The 24,096-nt window shown below is 36.1% G+C and overlaps 1 protein-coding gene across 4 annotated transcripts in view; it reads left to right on the plus strand.

Moving 5' to 3' along the window:
- Nucleotides 1-24,096, plus strand: part of LOC136026866 (sphingomyelin phosphodiesterase-like) — a 61,892-nt gene that overhangs the window by 22,372 nt on the left and 15,424 nt on the right. Inside the window, exon 1 of one of the 4 annotated variants that reach the window (XM_065703655.1) lies at nucleotides 11,354-11,377. The exons of 2 other annotated variants lie outside the window; for them this stretch is intronic. The gene's annotated coding sequence lies outside the window, so the exon portion shown is untranslated. Of the gene's footprint in view, nucleotides 1-11,353; nucleotides 11,378-22,523; nucleotides 22,639-24,096 lie in introns of those variants that run through there. One more of the 4 variants, XM_065703625.1, reaches the window with a different exon arrangement.

The raw sequence follows: 24,096 nt of genomic DNA on the forward strand, positions 1-24,096 counted from the left end.
TCACTGCAGCTTTCTCAGAGAATATAAGCAGCAAATGCGAAAGTCGCTCGTTTTCCATCGTTGTCCGGAGGTAGTCCTTCACAAACGTCAACACAGAGAAAAAACGTTCATTTGAGCACGTTGTGAGCGGGAGTGTGAGGACTACCCTGACGACCTTAAGAAGCTCAGAATAAGCTTCTTTCAATCCTCCGAGGCGTTCGAAGACATCTAAAGCGTTTGCCGGTTTCTGTGGAAGCTGCGACACAAATGCACGAGCTATTAAAGCTTGACACTTCAGCTGCATAGTATCGATTCCCGCCTGATCGAAGTATGTCGCGATCACAAGAAGTAAATCTGAGTCCATAAAATCTTTGGATTTGGGGTTAAGGCAACGTGTGGCTTCTAGCACTGGCAGCTGGACAGAAAAACGCTCTTCAAACTCATTTAACACTCTGTCCAAAACCTCGTAGAACTCTCTCCGCATTTTGCCATTTTGTTTAAATATATTTACATTTTGTTTAACAGCCATTTTGTTTAATATATTTGAAAAATCTAATAAATATGTCTTTAAAGATGTCTTAATTGTCCAAAGTCTCTGGGGGAAGGTGTTCAATTTGTGGACTTTGCCCTTTTTTATAAATAGTATAGGTAATTGCGAAGTATACAGACGTTTTCAGTTTTTTCTGGTGGGGGGGGGGCAGCTCGAGCAGAGGAGGTTATGTAGGAGGATCTTTCCATGGAGAAACTTTTCATAGGGGAGCTGAATTTTCGATCAAGGGGGCACTGGATTTCCAAGCATTATTAAAAAAAGAATAAGAAATTAAATGAAAAAAAAGTTTCTTCAACTCAAAGTAAGGAGCAGGATTGAAACTTAAAACGAAAAGAAATTATTACATATGAGAAGGTTCACCCTTTCGTCAATACCTCGCTCTTTACGCTAAAGTTTTTTTTTTAGTACTTTCAAAAGAGATATTTATTCTAATCAAACGGCCTTTGAGATTCAGGAGTCATTCTTAAAGAATTGGAACCAAATTTGAACAGCGTAAAGAGCGAGTATTGACAAGGGGGTGAACCCCTTCATATACTTAAAAATTGCTATCCGTTTTGAGCTTTAATGTTTCTTCTTACATTCAGTTGAAAAAACATGTCTTTTTTATTTCATTCAATTAAGTCCAATGTGCTATTCAATTTTATGTTTTGTAGGTTTTTATAGGTTTTATAGGTTTCTGTGATACACTTCTTTATTTATTTTTTGTTTATGTAGGATTACCTTGCAAAGCTATCATTCCCTTGATTCTATATTTTAACCTAGAATCAATAAACACAAAATATGATGCACGAGTACTGCTGTCGGGTGATTAAACACTTTTTGAGGCAAGGTAAACTGAAGCTAGCCATAGTAATTCATGCGGACGAAAACTTATTAGGTTTGAAATTTCTTATCTTTGTCGCTTTTTGTTCTATCTTTCCTCTTCAAAAGAAGAAACTTAACAAGATTTGTCTGAGCATTATCTTATAAACAGTTCTTGGTAACGAGCTGTAAGTAAGGAGCGACCCGGCTCAATAGTAACCGAAACTCTAAAAAACGGAATTTGATACCAATAGATATGTCAAAAGAACTAAACTTTTATGCTGATTTTAAATACATTTTGTTAAGTTTAGTCTTACCCTTCAAAGGTTACAAGCCTGAGAAATGTGCCTGATTTTCAAAAAATGGGTGAAACACCCTTAGAACTCATATAATCATAATAAAATCATACCATCAGATTCAGCGTATTAAGAGAACCCTATTGTAGAGGCTCCAAGCTCCTATCTGCAAAAATGTGGAATTTTGTACTTCATATTAGAAGAAAGATCACGGATGCGTGTTTATTTTTTTTTTTTTTTTGCCCAGGGGTGATCATATCGAACCAGTGGGCCAAGACATCGGGAGAGGGCTTATTCTAACGGAAATTCAAAGTTCTAGTGCCCTTTTTAAGTTACCAAAAAAATTGGAGGGCAACTAGGCCCCCTCCCATGCCATTTTTCCCCAAATTCCCCTGACCAAAAATCTGAGATAGCTATTTTGTTCAACATCGTTGAAAGGCCTAATAATAATGTCTTTGGAGATAACATGAAACCCAGAGCTCTTGAGAAAAGGTCTTCAAGTTAAAAAATGTGACCATTGTTTACATATAGTATTTCTTATTCGGAAGCATGCATACATTTCTAGGGTGGGAAGGGGAGGACGATTTTTTTGGCTGGGGGACTTAGCTCGGGGAGAATTTTCCATGGAAAATGAATTTTCTAGGGGATGAACTTTTCAGGGGAAATTGTGTTCTGGAAAAATTTTCCAGAATTCCTATACAAAATTTCTTTATATATCTTGCTTTCCATTTACTGGCTCAATTTCACGCTTGGAAGTGTTAAGGGTAATTGTCCCAGTAAATTTTAACCAGGATTGTATTGTTCAGAGGATGTTTCCAAGGGGGATTTCTCCGTGGAGGTGAAGCCAGATTTCCTGGCTTTATTTAAAAAATGATCAGAAATTAAATAGAAAAACACTCGTAACAAGTGCCATATGAGCTCGTAGCTCTTGTTCTGGTTCGTTCAGTGAGATTGGTCGACGAAACAAAATTTAAAATGTGGTAGATTTACTTACAGTCGGTTTGAAAAACGAAGCCAATCGTCGTTGCATCTTTATTTCTTCTTCTTTCCTTTGGGCTTTTATTTTCCTTTTTTTTGCACCACTCGCACCGGATGAACTCATGTTTCAATAATCCGATTTGAACTTGAACACAACTCAACACTGTTTCACGGTTCTTTATTTGATGAAGGGTAACGAGAAACTAAATACAAAACTGGAATGACACCCTGGTCTGGATACCCTCTTTTCCAGATGTTAGCCTACACATAAATGTGCCGACTGACGGGATTCATTAATCACTGGAGAGACTTCAATGTCACAGAAGTACTCAGAGCCCAGAAAGGACTTTACAAACCCCTGCCAAAAGGGTGACCATAAATTAATTAGGGAGAACGGCAAAAACAGGATACTTTCTTGAAATGCAATAATCGTCGAGTATCTTGAATTTGCTATTTAGTAATAATTCACAGTAGAAATACGGTAAAAAAAAGAGAAAAAAGTAGAACAAGGACGAATAAACAAAGAATTACGTGGTTGAAATTGGGCCCCTCCAGAAATCAGGGGGGGCCATGCCCCCCCCCTGCCCCCCCCCAAATGGCGCCACTGATTAAAGTTATTCCCGAGTCTCTTAGTGCGGAGGATATGCAAATTTTAATAGCGGGTTGTGAAAAAGCTGAATAATGCGGGAAATCACGCACTTTCAAGCCGTATTTTCCAGGTAGAGATGCCCTTGATACTGCCACTCAAATGCCAATTAAAATTGACTTCAAATGCTTCAGAATCCAAGAATTAGTACATCTTCCAAAACGTTGCTTCAATTGTCACGAAATCGGTCATATGTCGACGCATCGTAACACTACCAAGAAATGTGGCCATTGCGCCCAAAATTGCCACGGTACGACGAAAGAAAACCCGTGTCAAAACCCGATCGGCTGTTTGAATTGTCAAAGCACCAAATACACGTGCTGCCATTCTAACTACCTGTCGAACAAGACTGAAGCCAATCGGCTCGAAATTGGTGATCCATATATTAAAGAGCGCGTCGTGTCACGGAACATAAATGGTAGTCTCAGTGCAAAAGTAGCCGTGGTGGAGCAACTTTGCCTTACGGAAGAAATCATATGCATACAGGAACATTTTCTTTCTTTTGACAATATGAAACTACTCGATATAGTGCCATCACATGTGGTCCATTTTGTAGCCACAAAATGACCCTGAAAACGAGGCCCCCCTTCAGGTGGACTTGCTGCAATAACAGATAGACATACTAACTCCGAACTGTTTGCAGAATATGACCATTTCCTAGCAGTGAAAGTGGGTGATACTGTCATTGTAAATGTATACCTGCCGACAGACTATAGAGACTAAAATTCTGAAACGAAGTTTGCTCTAGCATGCAGGAAATTGGGTAGATATTTGAGTAAAATTAAAGTCTTGCTCCTCCATTGGGTTCTGTGGGGGAAATTTAGTTGTGACTTGTTGAAAAGCGATAATATACGTACGGCGCTGCTTCTTAGCCTGATTCCAAATGAATGTGCTCTCTTACCAAAATCTGCTGATTTCACATACATACACCCCCAGCATCATTGTCGAACTTTGATCACGTGCTTGTTTCCGATAGTATTGCCAGTTGTGCATTAAGTGTAACCGTACTTGCTGATTTTGTAGTATCTGATCATTTGCCTTTGACTTTATTTAACCGTGCACAGGTAACCCAAGAATTTAAGTCATACTGTGTAACGCATACTGTGGTAGAAGGGAATAAGATTTATATGCTCCAGTACTAGCATTGCATTGATAATATTCTCCCAAAGATAAAAGCACCATTCGAGCTTCTCCAGAATTTGGTTCTGTCTTCAATTGATGAAACTCGTATTAAATTAGATATATGTGTGTCACTCATTTCACACGCCTTAGTACAGGCAGAAAAGCAGTTTGTCCCACGCACTAAAGTACGAGTTGGATCCCAAGTGAAGGACTAGTGCCAGAATTCTTTACTTGTTGATGCTTGTAGTAAGGCCAAATTCTGGTTAAGTATCTGTATAGATTGCGAACGCCGTTTTTCAAAAGAGCTAGAAAAACATAGAGCTACTATTCGTTCCAATTTTTCTGAAAAGATTATTAATAACCCAGGACTTTTTTGGAAAAATTTAACACATAAACAAAAACAAAAGCCCAACCAGTTTTTTAGTATGCCTCCCGAACTATCAATCAATCAATCAATTGATTTATTAATGCTAAAAAAAAAAATACAAAACGTAAAGTAATTACGAAACCCAAGAAGCTTAGCTTGTAGTGGGCCAACAAAACAAAAATAAAACACTTATGAATCACATACAAAAAAAATACAAGCACTTACAAAAAAATTGAAACAAGACAAAGACATTTATCGTATAGTAGATACAGAAGGAAAATTAAACATATAACTGAAAAAGAATTGAAATGAAGATAAGAGATAAAAGATAACGATGGAATCCAAAAATATTTCAGAATCTAAAAAATATATATAATAAAGAAAAGACAGACATATAAATTAGGGTAAAATAATGATAATATTAATAAAAGCAAAAACAATATTAAACTGGAAATACCAGATGAGAAACTGTCTTTACAGAGAAAAACAGAGGTACATCAGGAGGGATGGAGTTCCATAGTAGAACTGATTGATAATAAACAGGGGACCCCTGAGTTGCTGTAGATAATCGTTTGGGTAAAATAAATATGCGAGATAGTGAACAGTGTGATATGATAAACAACACTCCACAGTAATCTCTGTTTTAGGCACAAATAGTGATAGATAAACAGGGAAGTGAGAAAGATCAGTGAAAACAAGACCAGAAGTGAAATTCAAATTAAGAGAATGAAAAAATTAGAATATTATCTATTAAAGGGGCAGAATTTCTTGTAGGGTCAACACGAGAAGGAAAAAAATGGAAGGAAGTTGCCCAGAACAAGGTACCAGACCCACTAATAGAAAATCCCTCCGAAATCAAACTCGAAAAGATACTTTCGATATGGGTCAAATCAACGTTTACTGTAGCAGTTTCTGATGTTTATAATATAATTCATATAATCAAGAAACCTCTATCAAGAGGTACAGATCACGTTTGTGCCAAACACCTATATGCAACCCCTTCTCTTTTTTCCCACCTGCCCTACTTTTCCAAATGGTGTTTATAAAAGGAATAATTCCTTGGCCGTCTTACTACTGATCATAAAAAGAATAAACACTTAAATGAATGCTCATCATACCGGCCACTAACGGTAGCTACAACTTTTCAAAATTTTTTTGAGAAGCTGATAATGCCTGAGTTGGTTGATAAATGTTACTTGCCTCCACACCAATTTTGGTTCCAGAAAGGAATAGGCGTTCATGCACTGACTTTACTGTCGTCAGTTTTGATTGATGCTGATAAATCAGGAGAGGCAATTGTTCTAGGGAGCCATGACGTCAGTCGTGCTTTTGATTCGATAATTCACGCGCATATTCTCACTGAATTGTACAAACGCGGGATCAGTATTTGTATTATTCGTGCTTTGTATGATATGTATAATCATTGAACTGTCATTGTTAATCTGCCTAACGGAATGATTGCAAAGATAATCATACCTGTTCGTTGCGGAGTAAGGCAAGTCGCCCTTACATCCCCAATCGCTTTTAACAACTGTATTCTGGACGCACAGTACCAAGTGGTTTCTTCCTGTATTTCAGAAGAGATAGATGTAACTCTTATTGATTATTCAGCCGATGTCTTCAACCCCAGCCGAAAGGTACTGGCCTTTGAAAAAAAATTCCATTCTGAATTGAGAGTATTTAAAAATAAATCCCAAGTTTAACGCTGAAAAGTCAGAAGTGGTACTATTCAACTGTGGCCCAGTTCCCAATGAATTTAAATTGATCTTAATGGAGTACCGGTTTCTTCTAAATTGGAAATGAAATATCTTGGCCTCCCAATCGGTGTCTCCCTTAAATCAATTATAAAGCTCCTCATTCGCCGTTTCCAGCGCCGGACGTCCAGTGCCTATGGTAGCATAGTTTCTAATGAACTTCGTTTTAATCGTCAGCTACTAGCTAAGTTATATAACTCGTATCTGCTTCCAAACTTTTTGTACCTTGCACCCTTTTGGCGTACCTTTTCGGTAACGGAATCATACCAACTTTGGCGAATTTATTACTGGTATGCTAAATATCTTCTAGGCCTCCCCTGGGCAAGTAATTCTTCGGTAGGAGATTTGGTATTATTGACCTTGTAAGTTCACTGTCAGAGTTCAAAGAGTGAAGAGAAAAAGTTTTCAAATGGATCCTTGCTGAAATTTGATGAACTTACGTGTAAAACCAAGCGCCTATTACAAACATTAGTACTTTTGGGGTGGCAAATAGGAACATTTTGCTGTTGAAGTTTGTATTCTTTAGTGTCCCCACTCGTGACTGCAGATCATAAAATGGCAAAATACAAGCCGTTCGATCATAAGGGATGTCCCTTATGGCCATCAGTAGTTAGTAAAACCACCAAAGACCAGAAAAATCAAGCTAGATATCTAGTCTTTTGATACGGTACCCACTCTGAGCATAATATAGCAGAAGCACAAATCCGCAACTGGAATGAATCCGCCACTTTAAAGAAGCTTGTAAAAGGACAGATAAACATGTAAATAAGGCTTTTGAAGAGCAGCGCTTATTCCCTGATATTTGCAAGACTCTGAGTAAAACCTACTTATCACTACCCACAAAAACTAAAGCAAAATCCAGCCTAGCGCCGTCAACTCCGATTTCTGCAGCAGCATCAACTTTAAAGAAAATAATAAATGAAATTCAAGAGGAACTGATGAACACAAAGTCCAGCCTAAGGAATGACATTTCTCGTGTCGTATCAGACACAGTGAAAGATCGCCGAGCTTCGGAAATTATCAACGAAGATATTGTGAACGCTTAACATTCAGGGTCTCTCCTCGTCATTAGATAATTTAAGACAAAATGTTTCAGATGGACAGCCTAATGTTGTTGGTTTTTGTGAGACGTCTTTGGATTCTGGCAATGAAATGTTATTGGATATCCATGGTTACAAAATTTAACATATAAACCGCTGCAAGATGGCTAAAGCAGGTTTTACCATGTATATATCTTGTAGTTTACATTACTGCTTGCGGGATAACTTATAATGGAATTTTTGAAGGTATTTTTTGAGTCATAATTTATAGAAATTAGATCTAATGGTATTGATCCAACCATACTTTTAGAGGTTTTGCGAGTTCAGGGTGCTAGAATATATTTGACAATTAACGTTAAGAAGACTAAGTCACGAAGGCTAGGAATAAGTGAAGATGAAAAGGTGCCCTTGGGTAATGAAAAATTGATTAGGTGGGCAGCTTTACTTACCTTGGTAGTATCAAACAGTTCGTGGTAACGAACTGTAGTAAGGAGCGACCCGGCTCAATAGTAACCAAAACTCTAAAAAATTAAATTTTGATATCAATAGCTACATCAAAAGAATCGCTTTTTAATGCTGATTTTAAATATATAAGTTTCATCATGTTTAGTCTTACCCATCAAAAGTTACGAGCCTGAGAAAATTTGCCTTATTTAAGAAAATAGGGGGAAACACACCCTAAAAGTCGTAGAATCTTAACGAAAATGACACCATCAGATTCAGCGTATCAGAGAACCCTACTGTAGAAGTTTCGAGCTCCTATCTACAAAAATGTGGAATTTTATATTTTTTGCCAGAAGACAAATCACGGGTGCGTGTTTATTTGTTTGTTTTTTTCCCAGGGGTCATCGTATCGACCAAGTGGTCCTAGAATGTCGAAAGAGGGCTCATTCTAACGAAAATGAAAAGTTCTAGTGCCCTTTTTGAGTGACCAGAAAAATTGGAGGGCATCTAGGCCCCCTCCCACGCTCATTTTTTTCCCAAAGTCAACGGATCAAAATTTTGAGATAGCCATTTTGTTCAACATAGTCGAAAACCATAATAACTATGTCTTTGGGGATGAATTACTCCCCCACAATCCCTGGGGGAGGGGCTGCAAGTTACAAACTTTGACCAGTGTTAACATATAGTAATGGTTATTGGGAAGTGTACTGACGTTTTCAGGGGGATTTTATTTTGTTTGGGGTGGGGCTGAGAGGAGGGGGCTATGTTGGAGGATCTTTCCTTTGAGGAATCTGTCATGGGGGAAGAAAAATTCAATGAAAAGGGCGCAGGATTTTCTAGCATTACTATAAGAAAACACTGAAAAATAAACATGAAAACGTTTTTTCAAATGAAAGGAAGGAGTAGCATTTAAACTTAAGACGAACAGAGATTATTACGCATATGAGGATTCTAGAAATACTTTAGCATAAAGAGCGAGGTATTTAGGAGGAGATATATACCTCGCTCTTTATGCTAAAGCATTTTTAGTAATTTCAACTATTTATTCTACGGCCTTTCTGATTCAGGGGTCATTCTTAAAGAATTGGGACAAAACTTACGATTTAGTGTAAAGAGCGAGGTGTTAACGAGGGTACAAACCCCCTCGTATACATAATAAAAAATAAGATTATGAAAGTTTGTTACGTAAGTTAATTCACAAGTTACGTATATTTTTTACTAATAAAAACGTTCGTTAAAAATTAAAAGTTCTAGTTGCCTTTTTAAGTAACCGAAAAATTGGAGGGCAACTAGGCCTCCTTCTCCACCCCTTATTTCTCAAAATCGTCTGATCAAAACTAAGAGAAAGCCATTTAGCCAAAAAAAAAGAATTTATATACAAATTTCATTTTAATAATTTATGTGTGGAGAGCCAAAACCAAACATGCATTAATTCAAAAACGTTCAGAAATTAAATGAAAAAAAAACTAATTTTTTTAGCTGAAAGTAAGGAGCGACATTAAAACTTAAAACGAACAGAAATTTCTCCGTATATGAAATGGGTTGTCCCTCCGCAATCCCTCGCTCTTTACGCTAAAGTTTGACTCTTTGCCACAATTCTACTTTTTAAAACAATTAAAAACTTTAACGTAAAGAGCGAGGGATTGCGGAGGGGACAAACCATTTCATATACGGAATAATTTCTGTTCGTTTTAAGTTTTAATGTCGCTCCTTACTTTCAGCTAAAAAAATTTAGTTTTTTTTCATTTAATTATTAGTAAAGACGGTGGGAGCAGGGAAGATGTTAAAAGTAGAATAGCCAAGGCCCAGGGTGTTTTTTTCACAATTAAAAAAAGTTCGGATGAATGGGAAGATAAACTGCACATCAAGATTAGGATATTGGAAGGTACGGCGATGAAATATGGCTCTGAAGTATGGGCGCTACTAAAAGCTGATGAAGATTTAGTAGATGTTTTCCTGAGAAACTGCCTACGGATTGTTCTGGGTACCCGGCTGACTGATCGTATTTCAAACAGTAGGCTTACGAAATGTGTGTTTGAATCCCGCTTTCTTGGGCTATAATGAAAGAAAGGTTGAGATGGTTAGTGCACGTTCTGCGGATAAAGGATGACAGATTGCTGAAGATTGTCCTTTTCGGCCAACCATCTAGAGCTAAACAGAAAGCAGGTCATCCTCATCTGGGGCTGTAGATGTCATAAAGAAAAATTTAAAGGAAATGGGAACTTCTTGGGAGTGTGTAAAGAGGGAGGCTCTGAACAGATTGGGATGGAGGAGGAGCATGCGTTGCTGTGTGGGCCTCAGGTGGCTTGGTGTTGAGCTGAGTTATTAATAGTAGTAGTAGTAGTAGATCTAACCATAGGCAATATTTATCGCTCTTCCAGTGGTGCGGTTCTGTTGTTTCTTCTGAATCTTGAGGAAATACTTGACATACTGACACCTCCGTGTCATTTAATCATAATGGGTGACTTTTATATAAGTTTGATAGATTCAAACTCTTCGGCTTCAGTTGATTTTGTTTCAAACATGCTTGCCGCGAGAAGTCTACCAACTGCATCCATCCCCTCACGAGTAACTAATATTACAGATTCTTTGATTGACAATATCTTCTCTACTCTTAGCTTGAAGGAAAACTTAATTTTAGTTAGTGATATCTCCGATCATTTCACAATATATTCTCTTTTCAGCTTTAAACAGGGGAAGAATAACTGGGCTCAAGTGTTTGATTCCTATTCTATTTGGCTTGGTGAAAAAGAGTTATTTCTTCTTGGGTCTAAATTGGCGGAAAATTCGTGGAGCTTCTTCGATAATGATAAGGATTTTTCTTGTTTATTTGACTCCTTTTATGGAACTGTAAAAGGATTCTTAGCATTTGTAAAGTACCACCTTTTAATCATCGGTCTAAAAAGATTGTTCCTCTAAACCTATGGACGACATACGGACTTTAAAAGCTGGAGAAGAAAAAATAGTCACTGGAATGGCTTATAAATGCTTTCAGCGAATGCTATTCGTCTTTGTCAATTCAAGATTTACCGGAAAACATATAATCCCTTGTGTAGGAAAGCCAAATCTCTTAATTGTCTAAATAATTTTGCTGCGTGTGGCAATGATATTCGTAAAACTTGGAAGATAGTAAATTCTGTGCTTAAACCCGGTTCTCAATGACGCTGTAAAGGGTGAGCTTAATGTCCAAAAGGCATTCACTTCATTCTTCGCTAGTATTGATAAGTATATGGCTTCTAAAATTACTTTGTCTCGGCTTAAGCCGGACTTTAGGTCTTACCTCGGGCCGTCTTGTGTTAAATCTGTGTTTCTAGAGCTAGTAACAGCAAGTGGAATTACTAAAATTGTTAATGGCTTGAAAAACTCGTCCTCATCTGGGCCAGATTCTATTCCTACTAAGGTATTTAAATCTATTCTCCATTCAATTGTATTGCCTCTAACAAAACTTGCTAATCTTTCATTTAAATATGAAGTTTTTCCGGATGTTCTCAAACATGCTCGGATTATTACTCTGTATAAAGGTGGACCAAGAAATGATCCAGCAAATTATCGACCAATTTCAATTTTATCAGTATTTAGTAAAATCTTCGAAAAGGCTATGCTTTCTCGTCTCCTTACTTTTCTAAAATCTAAAAAAATTCTTCATGATTTTCAATTTGGTTTCCGAATGAAGCACCCCACTGAACATGCCTGTATGATCCTTTTGAATTTATACATTCTGCATTAAAATCTTGATTGATTCCGGCTGCTATATTCCAGGATAAACGTAAGGCATTCGATTCCTTAACTCATGAAATTCTTTTATCGAAAATGTCTCATTTTGACGTTAGGGACAAATGTATTTTCTTGGTTTCAGTCTTATTTGAACGATAGGTTAATTTCTGTTGATCCATTTTTCCGTTTACCCTCACAAGTGAATTTTGGCGTCCCTCAGGGATCACTTTTACGGCCTGTGCTATTTTGATTTATGTTAATGTCTTTTTTACGTAGTAAAAAAGCAGAACTTATGAATTGCTGTAGATTTTGTCATCTTAAAGCTTTCCTTACCCAATTAGTCAGATATAGTTCACTATCTTTTGATTTCCTTGTTTGTTTTGCTGATGACAGCACCCTTGGCACTTCGCGAAATTGTAAATCAGAGCTTCGATTAATTTCGGAAAATTTGTTTGAGACACTAATTTTATGGCTTGATGCTAATTATCCTAACATAAATTTTTCTAAGTCCAGTTTTTTTTGTTGTATTTTCACATGTTTCTCAGATTTGTCCCCAGTTATCAGAAATTCCCCAGCCAAATGTGACAATTCATAGATCTAAAGATCGACATGTCCGTTTTTTTGTCATTTTTTTTGATGAAAACTTGTCTTTCAAGCGTCACACTGATTTGATTAAAATGAAGATATGTAGGAGTTTCGGTATTTTAAGGAAACTTAAACATACTTTTCCTGGATCAATTTTGAAAATCCTTTTTCACTCCTTGATCCAATGTTACGTTTCTTACTGTCCAATAGTATAGATGTCAACATTTCCTTCACTGTTAAAACCACTTTTTAAGGTGTATAATAAAGCTAGAAACCTCATTAAGGAAATTAATCGTTCAGGAGTTATCCCATTACTTGATCTCGAGTCATTGTATATTCTTCCGTGTGCATGTTTTACTGTTTCTCAGCTTCATTGTGACCTCCTCCATCCCCTAGGTGTTCCGCCATCTTTTACCTCTGATCAGAATAATTGTAAACTTCGTAATACCAACAATCATATTCAAGTTCCTTTTACTCCTTGTGTAAGGTCAGATTTTAATCCTTTAATTGTGAGTCATATTGTTTGGAATAAGTTGCCCGAATCAGCTCCAGGGTGCCACTCATTCGATTTGTTCAAAAAAAAAAAATTGTAAAAATTCTTTGGCTTCTTAGAAGTTATTTTATCTGTTTATTTTTTCATTATATATATATATATATATATATATATATATATATATATATATATATATATATATATATATATATATATATATATATATCATGAAAAGAGAAATCACCAATGCTACAGCACAAACACACACACACACACAAAAAAAAAAAAAAAAGAGACAGAAGGAGAAAAGGAAGACTGTTTTCCTAAATTAGTGATTAATATAGACCAGCACTTGAATGAGGCCTTAACCCTACTCATCCATACAATCACATAGGTCAAACAGCATAGCCACACACATTCAACCATAAAGAATAATCCATGGACAGGCAGTCATGTCGTCAATAAGTATAAGTCGTCATTTACCAAACAATAGAAAAAACAATATAGACAAATAATTCAGAGGCAACACCCAACATAAGGGCTCATCAGGAGAATACACTGGCCTATATAGGGTTTCGCCACTCTAAATTCTCTACCCAGCACAGTGTTGTGGCTACCACAGAATATCCATGGCATATATATATATATATATATATATATATATATATATATATATATATATATATATATATATATATATATATATATATATACACATATATATATATATAATCCCCCACAGTCCCCAGGGGAGGGGCTGCAGGTTACAAACTTAGACCATTGTTTACATGTTGTAATGGTTAATGGGAAGTGTGAAGACGTTTTCAGGGGGACATTTTTGCGGTGGGGGGTCGGAGGGAGGGGGTTACGTGGGAGGATCTTTCCATGGAGGAGCTTATTATGAGGGAAGAGAATTTCCATGAAGGGGGCGCAGGATTTTCTAGCATAATTTAAACCAAAAAAGAGAAAATAAATTTAAAAAAAGTTTTTTTTTCAACTAGAAGTATGGAGCAGCATGAAAACTTAAAACGAACGGAAATTATTACGCAGGAGACGTGGTTCGTCTCCTCCTCAATACCTCGCTCTTAACGCTAAAGTATTTTTAGTAATTTCAATTATTTATTCTACGGCCTTTGTGATTCAGGGGTCATTCTTAAAGAATTGTCAGAAGTTTGCTACTTCAATTAATTCGTAAGTTACCTTTATTTATTACTAACAAAAACGTTCGTAAAGAAAAGTTCTAGTTGCCTTTTTAAGTAACCAAAAGTTGAAGGGCAACTAGACCTCCTCCCCCACCCTCTCTTTTTTTATCAAAATCCTCCAATCAAAACTATTTGAAAGCCATTTAGCCAAAAAAATATGCAAATTTCATTTTAATTATTCATATACGGTGAGCCAAATCAAAACATGCATTAATTCAAAAACGTTCAGAAATTAAATATAAAAAAAACAAGTTTTTTCAACTGAAAATAAGGAGCGACATTAAAGCTTATTACGAAGCGAAATTATTCCGTATATGAAAAGGGTTGTCCCCTTCTCGACGCCTCGCTATTTGCGCTAAAGTTTTTTATTGTTTTAAAAAGTAGAGTTGTGAGAAAGAGTCAAACTTTAGCATAAAGAGCGAGGCGTTGAGGAGGGGACAAGCCCTTTCATATACGGATTAATTTCTGTTCGATTTAAGTTTCAATGTCGTTCCTTACTTTCAGTTGAAAAAACTTGTTTTTTTCATATTTAATATCCCTCTCTAGAGCAATATTATTATTTTTACCACGAAATGAAATATTATTTGCAACTTAGAAACGTACCGAAACTTTTAATTTCCATTGGAATGAGCCTTCTCATTTTTTATAGAAATTATCCCTGAAAAAAAAAAGTAAATATGCGCCCGTGAGTAATCATTCTTCTTGAAAAAAAAAAATCGCGGAATTTTGTCTTTTTATAGATAGTGGCTTGGGACCTCATGAATAGTTTTCTTTGATATATTTAATTTGATGGTATAATTATCATCAAGAGCACTTGCTCTTGTGGAGGAAGGGATGCTCATTTTTCTAAAACCACGAAAGTTTTCGCAAGCTCGCAGCTTCTGGTGGGTAATATTAAATTTAATTTTACATTTTTAGAATCACGACAGATAATATATATTTTTGTCAAAGCTGTTTTCTAGAATTGGGGCTACTATTAGCGCGAGTTGCTCAATACGTAGCCTATTGTTCATCGTTGCCACGAAGTATTTGAAAAATACTCAGCGTTAAAAATAAGTCAATTTTCCGGATTATTCTAACATCTTCATGACGGGTACTGCACACAACGGTTCGAATAGATCGAAAGAAGCTATTATCGTTAAAGTCAATGAGTACGAGCAGTCCGGATTTTCTATGTTTACCAATGCTGCTCTGCAAGAATGTTTCTTTGGACAGTTGTAAGCTCAGTCGCGCCAGGGGGTGTGGAGATGCTGTGTGCCCCTTAGGTTTTGTAAAATATGTTTTTGGGGTATTTCCATCGAAAAAAAAAATGCAAATTTGCCTGCCCACATTTTATTTTTCACATAATATAACTTGTACATGATTTTATATACTTATTTGTCTATTTTTTGGGGACGGGGGTGTAATGCGTATTTCAAAAGGGCATACATGTGTAATTGAATGGTACAGGTGCATCTAAGCTCAACCCTTTGGGGGGGGGGGTTTAAAATAGAAAAAAGGGTTTTAATCCATTTTTTTCAGGGGTGCCTCATATCCATCTTGGAGGTTCCTCTGCCTCCTGCGTGTGTGTGTAGGTACCTATGCTGCTCAAACTATACAAGAAACGGTTGTGAACACATTCCAAAATTAGATGAATTAATATCAAACTATTTAGTAGTTGTTAATGCTATTCACTTTTTTTCCTTTTTTGTATATCTATCTCACTAATCAATTACTTTATTTTCAAAACGGATGTTTCAAACTTGATGCCTTTCCAATCTCAATCAGGCGTGTAAATAGATTTCAAATCATATATTTGTCACGATTTTTCTGCTGTTTTTTTTTTTTTTTTTTTTTTTTTTTTTTTTTTTTGAACTTTCCAGCATGAAACTTCCTCATTTGATGCAAGAACTAGTTCGCAAAACATGCATCAAACAGTTCGTGGTAACGAACTGTAGTAAGGAGCGACCCGGCTCAATAGTAACCAAAACTCTAAAAATTGAATTTTGATATCAATAGCTACATCAAAAGAATCGCATTTTAATGCTGATTTTAAATATATAAGTTTCATCAAGTTTAGTCTTACCCATCAAAAGTTACGAGCCTGAGAAAATTTGCCTTATTTAGGAAAATAGGAGGAAAAACCCCCTAAAAGTCGTAGGATCTTAGTGAAAATGACACCATCAGATTCAGCGTATCAGAGAACCCTACTGTAGAAGTTTCAAGCTCCTATCTACAAAAATGTGGAATTTTGTATTTTTTGCCAGAAGACAAATCACGGGTGCGTGTTTATTTGTTTTTTGTTTTTTTTTTTTTTTCCCCAGGGGTCATCGTATCGACCAAGTGGTCCTAGAATGTCGCAAGAGGGCTCATTCTAACGGAAATGAAAAGTTCTAGTGCCATTTTTAAGTGACCAAAAAAATTGGAGGGCATTTAGGCCCCCTCCCACGCTCATTTTTTTCCCAAAGTCAACGGATCAAAATTTTGAGATAGCCATTTTGTTCAGCATAGTCGAAAACCATAATAACTATGTCTTTGGGGATGACTTACTCCCCCAGAATCCCTGGGGGAGGGGCTGCAAGTTACAAACTTTGACCAGTGTTTACATATAGTAATGGTTATTGGGAAGTGTACAGACGTTTTCAGGGGGATTTTATTTTGTTTGGGGGGTGGGGCTGAGGAGAGGGTGCTATGTTGGAGGATCTTTCCTTGGAGGAATCTGTCATGGGGGAAGAAAAATTCAATGAAAAGGGCGCAGGATTCTCTAGCATTACTATAAGAAAACAATGAAAAATAAACATGAAAACGTTTTTTCAAATGAAAGGAAGAAGTAGCATTGAAACTTAAAACGAACAGAGATTATTACGCATATGAGGGGTTCTAAAAATATTTTAGCATAAAGAGCGAGGTATTTAGGAGGAGATAAATGCCTCGCTCTTTATGCTAAAGTATTTTTAGTAATTTCAACTATTTATTCTACGGCCTTTCTGATTCAGGGGTTATTCTTAAAGAATTGGGACAAAACTTACGATTTAGTGTAAAGAACGAGGTATTAACGAGGGTACAAACCCCCTCATATACATAATAATAATTAAAGAATATAAAAGTTTGTTACGTAAGTTAATTCTAAAGTTACGTATATTTTTTGCTAATAAAAAAATTCGTTAAAATTAAAATTAATAGTTGCCTTTTTATGTAACCGAAAAACTGCATGGCAACTAGGCCTCCTTCCCCATCCCATATTTCTCAAAATCGTATGATCAAAACTAAGAGAAAGCCATTTAGCAAAAAAAGGAATTAATATGCAAATTTTGTTTGAATAGCTTACGTGTGGATAGTCAAAATCAAACATGCATTAATTCAAAAACGTTCAGAAATTACATAAAAAAACTAGGTTTTTTAACTGAAAGTAAGGAGCGACATTAAAACTTAAAACGAACAGAAATTACTCCGTATATGAAATGGATTGTTCCCTCCGCAATCCCTCGCTCTTTACGCTAAAGTTTGACTCTTTGCCACAATTCTGCTTTTTAAAACAATTAAAAGCTTTAGCGTAAAGAGCGAGGGATTGCGGAGGGAACAATCCATTTCATATACGGAGTAATTTCTGTTCGTTTTAAGTTTTAATGTCGCTCCTTACTTTCAGTTAAAAAAACCTAGTTTTTTTTATGTATGATGACAAAGACTAAATTAGATGAAACTTAAATATTTAAAATCAACATAAAAATGCGATTCTTTTGATGCATCTTTCAGTATCAGAATTCCGTTTTTTACAGTTTCGTTTACTTCTTGGAGGTTCCTCTGCCTCCTGCGTGTGTGTGTAGGTACCTATGCTGCTCAAACTATACAAGAAACGGTTGTGAACACATTCCAAAATTAGATGAATTAATATCAAACTATTTAGTAGTTGTTAATGCTATTCACTTTTTTTCCTTTTTTTTTGTATATCTATCTCACTAATGAATTACTTTATTTTCAAAACGGATGTTTCAAACTTGATGCCTTTCCAATCTCAATCAGGCGTGTAAATAGATTTCAAATCATATATTTGTCACGATTTTTCTGCTGTTTTTTTTTTTTTTTTTTTTTTTTTTTTTTTTTTTTTTTGAACTTTCCAGCATGAAACTTCCTCATTTGATGCAAGAACTAGTTCGCAAAACATGCATCAAACAGTTCGTGGTAACGAACTGTAGTAAGGAGCGACCAGGCTCAATAGTAAACGAAACTGTAAAAAACGGAATTCTGATACTGAAAGATGCATCAAAAGAATCGCATTTTTATGTTGATTTTAAATATTTAAGTTTCATCTAATTTAGTCTTTGTCATCATACATAAAAAAAAACTAGGTTTTTTTAACTGAAAGTAAGGAGCGACATTAAAACTTAAAACGAACAGAAATTACTCCGTATATGAAATGGATTGTTCCCTCCGCAATCCCTCGCTCTTTACGCTAAAGCTTTTAATTGTTTTAAAAAGCAGAATTGTGGCAAAGAGTCAAACTTTAGCGTAAAGAGCGAGGGATTGCGGAGGGAACAATCCATTTCATATACGGAGTAATTTCTGTTCGTTTTAAGTTTTAATGTCGCTCCTTACTTTCAGTTAAAAAACCTAGTTTTTTTATGTAATTTCTGAACGTTTTTGAATTAATGCATGTTTGATTTTGACTATCCACACGTAAGCTATTCAAACGAAATTTGCATATTAATTCCTTTTTTGGCTAAATGGCTTTCTCTTAGTTTTGATCATACGATTTTGAGAAATATGGGATGGGGAAGGAGGCCTAGTTGCCATGCAGTTTTTCGGTTACATAAAAAGGCAACTATTAATTTTAATTTTAACGAATTTTTTTATTAGCAAAAAATATACGTAACTTTAGAATTAACTTACGTAACAAACTTTTATATTCTTTAATTATTATTATGTATATGAGGGGGTTTGTACCCTCGTTAATACCTCGTTCTTTACACTAAATCGTAAGTTTTGTCCCAATTCTTTAAGAATAACCCCTGAATCAGAAAGGCCGTAGAATAAATAGTTGAAATTACTAAAAATACTTTAGCATAAAGAGCGAGGCATTTATCTCCTCCTAAATACCTCGCTCTTTATGCTAAAATATTTTTAGAACCCCTCATATGCGTAATAATCTCTGTTCGTTTTAAGTTTCAATGCTACTTCTTCCTTTCATTTGAAAAAACGTTTTCATGTTTATTTTTCATTGTTTTCTTATAGTAATGCTAGAGAATCCTGCGCCCTTTTCATTGAATTTTTCTTCCCCCATGACAGATTCCTCCAAGGAAAGATCCTCCAACATAGCACCCTCTCCTCAGCCCCACCCCCCAAACAAAATAAAATCCCCCTGAAAACGTCTGTACACTTCCCAATAACCATTACTATATGTAAACACTGGTCAAAGTTTGTAACTTGCAGCCCCTCCCCCAGGGATTCTGGGGGAGTAAGTCATCCCCAAAGACATAGTTATTATGGTTTTCGACTATGCTGAACAAAATGGCTATCTCAAAATTTTGATCCGTTGACTTTGGGAAAAAAATGAGCGTGGGAGGGGGCCTAGATGCCCTCCAATTTTTTTGGTCACTTAAAAATGGCACTAGAACTTTTCATTTCCGTTAGAATGAGCCCTCTTGCGACATTCTAGGACCACTTGGTCGATACGATGACCCCTGGGGAAAAAAACAAAAAAAAACAAACAAATAAACACGCACCCGTGATTTGTCTTCTGGCAAAAAATACAAAATTCCACATTTTTGTAGATAGGAGCTTGAAACTTCTACAGTAGGGTTCTCTGATACGCTGAATCTGATGGTGTCATTTTCACTAAGATCCTACGACTTTTAGGGGGTTTTTCCTCCTATTTTCCTAAATAAGGCAAATTTTCTCAGGCTCGTAACTTTTGATGGGTAAGACTAAACTTGATGAAACTTATATATTTAAAATCAGCATTAAAATGCGATTCTTTTGATGTAGCTATTGATATCAAAATTCAATTTTTAGAGTTTTGGTTACTATTGAGCCGGGTCGCTCCTTACTACAGTTCGTTACCACGAACTGTTTGAAAAGCTACGAGCCTGATTATTTTTGCCTTATTTTGGAAAATAGGGGAAAACACCCCCTAAAAGTCATAGAATCTTAACGAAAATCACACCATTACATTCAGCATATCAGAGAACCTTACTTTAAAAGTGTCAAGCTCCTATCTACAAAAATGTGGAACTTCGTATTTTTTGCCAGAAGACCAATCACGGGTGCGTGTTTATTTGTTTTTTTTTTGTTGTTTTTTTTCCAGGGGTCATCGTATTGACCAAGTGGTCCTAGAATGTCGCAAGAGGGCTCATTCTAACGGAAATGAAAAGTTCTAGTGCCCTTTTTAAGTGACCAAAAAAATTGGAGGGCTCCTAGGCCCCCTCCCACGCTCATTTTCCCCCAAAGTTAACGGATAAAAATTTTGAGATAGCCATTTTGTTCAGCATAGTCGAAAACCATAATAACTATGTCTTTGGGATGACTTTCTTCCCCACAGTCCTCGGGAAAGGGGCTTCAAGTTACAAACTTTGACCAGTGTTTACATACACTAATGGTTATTGGGAAGTGTAAAGACGTTTATCAGGGGGATTATTTTGGTTTGGGGGGCTGAAGGGAGAGGCCTATGTGGGAGGATCTTTCCTTGGAGGAATATGTCATGGGGGAAGAAAAATTCAATGAAGGGGGCGCAGGATTTTCTAGCATTATTATAAAAAAAACAATGAAAAAATAAATATGAAAAAGTTTTTCAACTGAAAGCAAGGAGCAGTATTAAAACTTAAAGGAACAGAGATTATTACGCATATGAGGGGCTCATCTCCTCTTAAATACCTCGCTCTTTACGCTAAAGTATTTTTAGTAATTACAACTATTTATTTTACGGCCTTTCTGATTCAGGGGTCATTGTTAAAGAGCTGGGACAAAATTTAAGCTTTAGTGTAAAGAGTGAGGTATTAGCGAAGGGACAAGCTCCCCTCATATACATAATGAAAATATAAGAATATAAAAGTTCGTTACATAAGTTAATTCTTAAGTTACGGATATCTTTTACTGATAAAAACTTTCGTTAAAAATTAAAAGTTCTATTTGCCTTTACACGTAACCAAAAAATTGGAGGGAACTAGGCCTCCTCCCCCACCCCTTGTTTCTCAAAATTAACTGAAAGTAAGGAGTGACATTAAAACTTAAAACGAACAGAAATTACTCCTTGTATGAAAGGGGCTGTTCCCTTCTCAACGCCCTGCTCTTTACGCTGAAGTTTTTTACTGTTTAATAAAGTAAAATTGAGACAAAGAGTCAAACTCTAGCGTAAAGAGCGGGGCGTTGAGAAGGGAGCAGCCCCTTTAATATACGGAGTAATTTCTGTTCGTTTTGTTTTAATGTCAATCCTTACTTTTAGTTAAAAAAACAAGTTTTTTTTTATTTAATTTTTACAAGGAATTTCATCGTCTGACTGGATGGATGATTAAAAATTAATTTTACCCAAAACGTTGTTTAAAGTGAACGATCTTTTTATGATGGTTAAAAATAGGAGTTTTTGGTTGGGGATAAAAATGGCCCATAATTAGCCTGACTCATAACGAAACTTATATTAAAGGAACTTTGAATGTTTAAGAGGGGAAAGAGGGTGACCGGGGAAAGCATCCCAGGGTGACGTCATCAGGGCCGTACTCAGGATTTTTTGGGGGGAGAGGGTGCGAAAAAAATTAAAAACATCAAAAAAGCTTCATATTCTTTTTTGTTCCGTTTTTACGAGTCGGAAAAACATTCCGGGGGTAGGGAGGTGGGAGAGATTAAAAAGAAAAGGATTAAAGAGAAAAGATTAAAAAGAAAGTTATTTCATTAAGTATTCAAAAGTGATTGCATTGAGGATTCCAATTCAAATCACCATCTTTTTTCTAGGGGAGGGGGGGGATGATAATTTCGCCTTGGGTATCAACAACACTAGAAACTTCCCTGCTTAAATAGATCTTCTAATATTATCCGTACTCAATCTTGAAAGGGATCCGAAGAATCCTAGTGATGCCACTACGTGGAAACTCTGCGATAGTAAAACCGGGTTACCGCTAGTTTTTACATACTGCGATTTTGCTTAATTTTTGACACCAGGTGAACATCTCAGAACGCCATGTGTGACACACTGCTCCGCCCCGCTTGGCATAGTTTCTGCCGTGCTTGGTACACGGCACCAGATGTACGTGCTCTGAAAGTGGGTTTTTTGTGGATTGTAGATGATTTCTTAGCAGACCTTTGGAGAAACTCTAATCTGCATGCGTTGAAATTTTTCAACAGTTGTGAAAGCATGCTCAGTAACAGGGGCGGATCCATCAAAAAATCGTTTTCTTCATGGGATAACATGCACTATTCCTTGCCTCTTAAACGGTGATAGCGCCGTAACATTTTTAGATTCTACTTGATCAAGACAGTTGTTATCACGTAATGTTGCGTTAGTATATTAGAAATGTGATATGCCCCAAATTCCAATTCTCAACATAATTTTTACATGTATTCAAATCTGTGACGTTAGGATGCTACCCGTTTTGGGCAGTGTTCAGAAGATACCATAGTTGCTAGGGGCAGTCTTGATTTGGTTTACCATTAATGAACAGCAATTTCACAGCGATTTTGAGTTGGATTTGTTTTCTTTGAATGGTTGGTATTTCCAACGTTCTCTGGACTTGCTCTTTTATGACTTTCAATTTTATATGCTACTTTCAATTAATAAGTTATTGTGGCAAACCAGTAACTCATAAAAGGGCAATTACGTGCCAAGGTTCGCGTTATAAAACAAAGCATTAAAATAACAAAAATATATTATCATCTGGGTAAAATTATAGCAAACAGTATTACTGGCTTTTGTATAAAGTGAATGTACCACTTGATGGCTCTTTTTATGCTCTTTACAAATATGATAATCGCTTCTACCGGAAATTAAGATTTAAGCAATGTTATGGCGTTTTCTTCTTCCTTGTCGCCGAAATTTCAATTAAAGTATGTGTTTTCGGTCGTTTTTTTACAAAATAATAGGATATTTGAAATCGCAAATCTGTAATAGTTTAGAAACAAATTTGGGCTATATATTTGCACATCAGGGGGGTGGGGTAAAGCATAGCATAAATTAAATACGTAAACTAGCCATTGCTGTATTTAACGTAGTTAAATTTATAGCAAACAATATAACTGGCGTCCATAATAGCCGGCTCTCACATTTTCGACCAAAAACGCATGCTTTTACTTAAAATTCAATGTCAAGGAAGAAGAAAACGTCATAACATTGGAAAAATTAATTTATCCAAATTAATATTGGAAAATCACAGCTTGTGGATTACATAACATTAAAAAAATTGATTTATAATGAAACAGTAAGTTTGAGATCAATATTATAAGGTATTTAAGGTTCAAGACCAATTTTCTTAGCCTTTTTTATACCCCGTATTTAGGTAATTTTTAACAGGTAAAAAAGTGCTTAAATCTGAGTTTCCGGTAGAAGCGATTATTATATTTGTAAAGAGCATAAAAAAAGGCATCGAGTGGTATTTTCACTTTATACAAAAGCCAGTAATACTGTTTGCTATAATTTTACCGTCATCTGATTCCCCATTCAACACTGGTTTCAGGGGCGCTATCATGACAGTTGCATCCTAGCTTTGCTTCAATGGGGTCAGGTGTAGCCCTAGGCTATATAGAGAAATTTGTTATTTTTCATTATTTTTGTATTAATTTCACTAACTTGAAAAAATTTGCTTTTTGTGAATGTGAGCGAAAGAAACTTTCAGAAACCGAACTCTGTTTGGTCACCAGTCTAACGTGTTTACCTACTCCGATCTCACTTGAATGGGTTTTTACGAATAGGTAAAAGACTAAAAAAAAAAACTGAAAAATGTCAGCTCTCCCGAAAATATGGTGCACTCCCATCCCATAGCAATTGAACTCGGAAGTATTTAACTACAGAAAGAGAGAAAAACCCCAAAATATAAAGTCCCCCCATAGGCAGCCATCAAGTCCCTCTGGGCATGTAGTGCAGACCAAATATTTATTCCCAGGAGAGAGAAACACAAAAATATAAACTGCTCCCTACAGACAGGCACATACAATCACTGTGAGATTTAT

This window comes from Artemia franciscana, chromosome 1 (assembly GCF_032884065.1).
Source record: "Artemia franciscana chromosome 1, ASM3288406v1, whole genome shotgun sequence".
Classification (NCBI taxonomy): domain Eukaryota; kingdom Metazoa; phylum Arthropoda; class Branchiopoda; order Anostraca; family Artemiidae; genus Artemia; species Artemia franciscana.